Here is a 6426-nt window from a genome sequence, read left to right on the forward strand (position 1 = left end):
TAATGTCATTTAATATATTGGCAAATGACACTTTATAGTACTCCCTCTTCAATTGTTAATATGTTGGATTATTTTCATTTACTCTGGCCTTCACTACTTCCCCAGTGTCAGGTACACCAAGCAATATTTTAACATCTCTTCTTGCTTGAATTCCTTTGAAATGCCCCTAATTTTGAATTCATGTGTTGCTGGATCATATGAACAAAGAAAAGCCACTAGTAGGTCACATGGGAGTCTCTCACATGCTACATGCAACAACTTTGAGAACCCTATCTTCTCTACTCTCTCCCTCAAACTTGCATTATCATTTACAAAGTCCGCCAATGACCTGAATTGGGGCAGAGAGCACCAGGTTTGGAATAGAATTTTGTTCTTCCTTGTTTTCTTCCTCTCAGGCCTTGATTCCCTAGCCTTGTCATTGTACCTCTTTTTTTCCTTCTCACACAACTCTTTCCATGCCTTTGACACTTCCTTATTCTGTTCCTTAAAATGCTTTGACCTCTTTCTCCCTAATTTCTCATAAAACTCCTTCCTAAACAACATGAATCCATTCTGTACTGATTTTGATGAATCCCCTTCCAAGACCATCTTCACTCTTCTGCATATAAACAGTCACTGATGCTCAATTGTTGCATTCACTATACAGTTGTTGTCAATCACAATATAAACATTCAAAATATCATCTTCAACAATCACTAGTACTCAAATATTGTCATTCACTATGCAGTAGTTGTCATTGCTACACCTATGTAATAACTTCCAGTTACAAATGTTGTCATCCTCAAACACAAATTAGCCAAAAATGATCATGCAAAAAGTAATCACCAAAATATAACGTTTCCTTACCTCATTCAGTATAGTGAGGCTTAATCTTTAGTTAACAATAAAATCATTCAAAAAATCATCTAAAACAGTTACTTGTACTCAAATGTTGTCATTCACTATGCATTCGTTGTCACTCATAATAAACCATTCAAAAATTCATCTTAAGCAGTCACTACTAGTCAAATGTTGTCACTCACTATGCATTCGTTGTCACTCACAATAAAAACGTTCAAAAATTTGTCATCAAGAGTCACTACTACTCAAATGTTGTCATTCACTATGAATTTGCTGTCAATCGCAGTAACAACATTCAAAAAATCATCTTCAGCAGTCGCTCGTATTCAAATGTTGTCATTCACTATGCATTCATTGTCACTCGCAATAAAAACATTCAAAAATTCATCTTCACCAGTCACTAGTACTCAAATGTTGTCATTCACTATGAAATTATTGTCAATTACTACACCTATGTAATAAACTTCATTAACAGATGTTGTCACCATCAAACACCAATTACCCAAAAATGATCATGCAAAAACTATTGACAAAATAAATCGATGACTAGCCTCATTTGGTACACTGAGGCTTAATCTTTAATTAATAATAAGATCATTCAAAAAATTATCTTAAGCAGTCACTCATACTAAAATGTTATCATTCACTATTCAGTCGTTGTCAATCGCTATACCTATGTAATAAACTCTACTAACAGATGTTCTCACCATCAAACACCAATTAGCCAAAATGATCATGCAAAAATTATTAACAAAATAAATCGTTCACTCTCTTCATTTAGTATAGTAAGGCTTAATCTTTCTTTCATTAACAAACAAATCATTCAAAAATCATCTGAAATCAACTTGCCTTTGTGTGATTGACCAATTAGTTCAACCCAATAACCTTATTACTCTCTAAAATCTCTAATCTCTGATGTAATTGATTGCCCAACGACAACCACTGTGCAAATAAAATAAATAATCAACTTACCAAACCCTAATAATGGTGACGATCTTCCCCTCACATCGACAGTGCTCCTTTGACAGGGCCTGCTCCACTCACAGCTACGATGTTCCCCTAGAGGCGATGCTGCTTCCTCTCACCCTCACAACAGCCAGCGGCAGTTCCTTATAGGCACGATGTTCCTTCCCCTCACGATAACTGGCGATTGTGGTAGAGAAATGTGGGCACAAGAAGTTTCACAACGATGCAGCACAAATAACCTCTCCCGCATTCCATCTTTTTTTTTTTAAATTTTCCTCAGGGGCAATTATGTCTTTGGCTAACATTTGCAAATGCTAGATCAGTACCCCAGGTCTGATATTTCACATGCACTTATCTAGGTTTTCACATATTTAAGGGTATTTTCCTGTCTTTTTCCCATAAAAATATTTATTTTTTGCAAATTTTTTATCATATATAAATATGCTATGCATGTGATTTTTTTGCAAATACACAAACATAATCATTATATAAAACAAAAAAATTAACAACAGTTTTATATTTAATATTGATATTTATTAAATTGTATTAAATAAAAATCATATTGAATTAAAGTGTATGTTATATTAAATAAAAGATAAAAGTTAAAAAAAAAAATGTAATACCTCAATCGTCAAAAATTTCGAGGGGTTGTAACATTAGAGAAAGATTATAGTTTTAAATAGGGAATAAAATATTTATGAGTAAAATATTCTAACCACCATTATATTTTATCTTAATTATATAGGCTTCCCATTTATTTTGAAAATATACATTTTAATCTATATCATTAAGACCGTTAAAATATACTTTGAAATGATTCCCATAGTACATTTTATAATTAAAAACCATGTTAAAATAGATGTTGTTTACTGATTTACCCCTCATTATGCTAAATCTCTAATTTATCTTTTAACATTACTATTTATTAATGATGTATTTAATATTCGTACTAAATTTAGAACAAATTTAAGTAACTTAGATATTAAAAATTTGATAAAAAAATTTTAATAATTTTTTTAACAAAGATATATTCTGTGAAATATCAAATATATACACAAAAGTTTGAATTATAACATGTTAATATAAGAAATCAAAATTATATATTTTATAAATTTATAATTTAATTGAAAATACACATGTACATATATGCACAATTGTAAAAAATTTTCAGCTAACATATAAATTTAAAAGATTATGTCATAAAAAAATTTTAGTAAATAAACAAGATTAAACATTTAAATTTATTGAAAAATAAAATTGTAACAAAAATAAAATATGTATTAAAATTATTTTTACATTTTGGATAAAAACATATAATATGTGATTAAATGATACTTATTTTTAAGAAGAGTATGCTGATCAAAATAGTGTGTCAACATTGATTTAATGTCAACTAAGATTTGGGAGGCTAAAAATTTGAATCTTAAAATTATAAGGGAGGATTATGCAACATATATTTTGATTTTACAAAAAGTTCATGTAGGTTTTTAAAATAAAAGAAAAGTATTTGTTATTTAGGTTAAATAGAGAGGAGAATGATGTATTTTACTCAATATTTAAAGCCTCAATATTATTGACATCCTATAGACCACTTAAATATAAAAGGAGATGGTTCGTATTTATAAATTTATATATTACTCCTACAGTCTTAATATAAGACTTATTTTGTAACATAAATTATTAGATAAAATGGATTTTATATTTAAAGTTATACTATAAAATAGATCTTACATTTAGTACTAAAGGAGTACTATTTTTTGGAAAGAAAATTCAATAAGAGAATTGCTCCCACTAATTTAAGGTCATCAATCCACCACTAGATGTATATTAGCTCTTTTGTTTTTGGAAAAAAGATCAAATAATATTAAAAAGAAAAGAATACTAAAATCGAATAAAAATGAGAAAATTTAGATAATACAAAATGCGACGTATGAACTATTACATCTAAATCAGAGAACCGTTAATAAAGAAAGATGATGTCTTTTCAGATAACATCATTAGTTCTATCTCTGCAGTTGTTAAGATGAGTGAATTGTTTGATGGAGAGATGTTACATGATGCCAATAAGCCTATTGTTTCCAACTTCCAAAATTCTCATTTCGAGTTAGGATATACCTAGGCGATTGGATATTATCTTTGAATGCTTAGTTTTGCATGCACCAAAACAGGAGTTTTCAACATGTAATGTAAGCAATACAAACTGAATTAGGTTATGATTGATCACAGAGCTAGAAATCTGACTTTTCAAGATATATAGTAATTATTTTTATGAAGATTTTGTTATCATTTCATATAATTGAAGTTAGTTAAATTAAATAAATCATTGATATTCAAGTCATGAGAGGAATTTAAGATAGTAGGAGTATTTAGGATTAATATCATTTTTAGTCCTTGACATTTGAACTCATTTTGGTTTTAGTTCCTAAAATTTGAAATTAGTAGTTTTGGTACCTAAAATTTGATTTCATTTTAGTTTTAGTTTATAAAATTTGTAAGGAGTAGTTTTAATCCCTAAAATTTAACCTCATTTTGGTTTTGATCCTTGTTTTAAGGACAAAAAATCTTAAGGCGGACTATAACTAGAATACGGTCAAATTTTAAGAATCAAAACTACTGATTTTAAATTGCAGAGATCCTAAAAATTAAAATGAGATCAAATTTCAAAAATTAAAAATGGTACTAACTCTAGTATTTATTATTTATAAAGTTTTTTTGTTCTTTCAAGTAATTAAAGTTGCTATTTTTAAATGTTAGTGGCAGTTACACCCAAGAAGGGGGTGAATTGGGTGAGTTATAAAAATTTTGTGAAATTAAAACAATGAACTAACAGAAACAGAGAGTGTGAGTTAGAGAGATTTCACCGTAGAAAAGTGGACATAGAATTTATACTGGTTCGGTCTCAACCATTTGACCTACGTCCAGTCCTCAGAACACCTCTGAGTATTCCACTATGTTCCAAGATTGATTGGGCTCTTGGTGCCGCAGTACAGTAATTGATACTCTCAATCACTCCCCTTTACTACTCGTAAGGTTACAAACCCACTCAAGAGTCCACACTCTTGAGTTTCACACAAGATGTGATTAATGATAAAAGATACAAACTCTCTTACAAAGTGAATAAATGATAATCACTGAAGCTTGGTGTATGGAAGAATAGAGTATTGAATGTAACAGTAAATGATCAACAGAGGGTAGCTCGCGTATTCAATCTGTTTATTTAATGCTTCTTCGTGCCTTTTATAGTTGAGGTAGTTTAGTAACCGTTAGACAGAAGAGCTTCTAGCCGTTGAGAGTCTGGTTGCGTGTTTTCCCAGTTACAATGGCTTTCACCATTAATGCTTCTGACAATGTAGGTTACAGGCTACTTAGACAACTGTTGGAGAGCCGTCAGGTTTCTCTTCGTAATCTGCAATAATACTTTAATTCAATAAGTTTTTTTCTTTGTAAAGTAAGATCAAAGCAGAACCGAACAAATGATAAAATGAACATTCATAGTTTACAAGTAGAATCAATCAGTTGTTAAATTTGCTGAGCAATAACTGAACGTGCTTGATCGAAGTAATGATCGATTACTGGTTGATCGATTATTCAGAGTAAGAGCTTTTGAAACAGATAACTAAGTTTATCGATCAAGTGATGGATTAATGATTTATCAATCAACTGATGGATAAAATGAAACAGTGACTTTATACTGATATGCAGAGAAAAAAAGATCAAGGTCGCTTTCGATTTTAAATCTCTTTAAATAGAGAATTAAGACAAACACGAAGGCTGAGAAAAGTTCAAATGAAATAGATGATAAATTTCGAGAAACATTGTGACTGGTTGAAGTTTAAACTGAAATCGCTCCATGATCAAACAGGTGATAGAACACTTGTTGATCGATCAGGTTATCGATACACACAGTTTTATAGAACAGAATTTTAAAGCAATAATTTTTGAACACATTATCAATAAATAGATGATGGATAACATTATCGATAAACAATAAGCAAAAGTATATTCAGTGAAAACACAGGCTATGTAGGTTAATCAAATAGGTGATCGATTAATGAATGATCGATCAAGTGATCAATAAAGTAGAACACAGAGATTTAATCCTGCAAAGTCAAAAAACTGATTTATTGATCACGTTATGTGAAAAACAAGGCAAACATGAAGTGCGGTGATCGATCATATTATCAATAATTTGATTATCGATCCGGTGATCGAAGAACCATGATTTAAGAGCGATGTACCGATGATCGATCATATGATCAATAATTTGCTGATCGATCAGATGATCGATATGCTACTAAAATAAGTACCTGCATGCACAGAGTGTTATGAAGCAATGTTCAATCATATTATCGATAAATGACTGATCGATAAAGTGATCGATAAATGGTGACTAAAGCAAAACATAGAATGAGTAGAGCTCATTACCATTTATTCGTCTTCTCATCGATAATCTGTTTATCGATCATGTTATCGATAAATGCCTATCAGATTTGTATCCCTTTATCTGACTGATGTTCGATCATCTTGATTATCGATCAAGTGATCGATAATTTAGTCCAGACTCTTATACATAACTAAGTTAACAATGATCGATCAACACATTATCTAACAAGTTATCGA

This window comes from Neltuma alba, unplaced genomic scaffold, assembly GCF_004799145.2.
Source record: "Neltuma alba isolate B1F8T4 unplaced genomic scaffold, ASM479914v2 tig00001883_pilon, whole genome shotgun sequence".
Lineage (NCBI taxonomy): Eukaryota > Viridiplantae > Streptophyta > Magnoliopsida > Fabales > Fabaceae > Neltuma > Neltuma alba.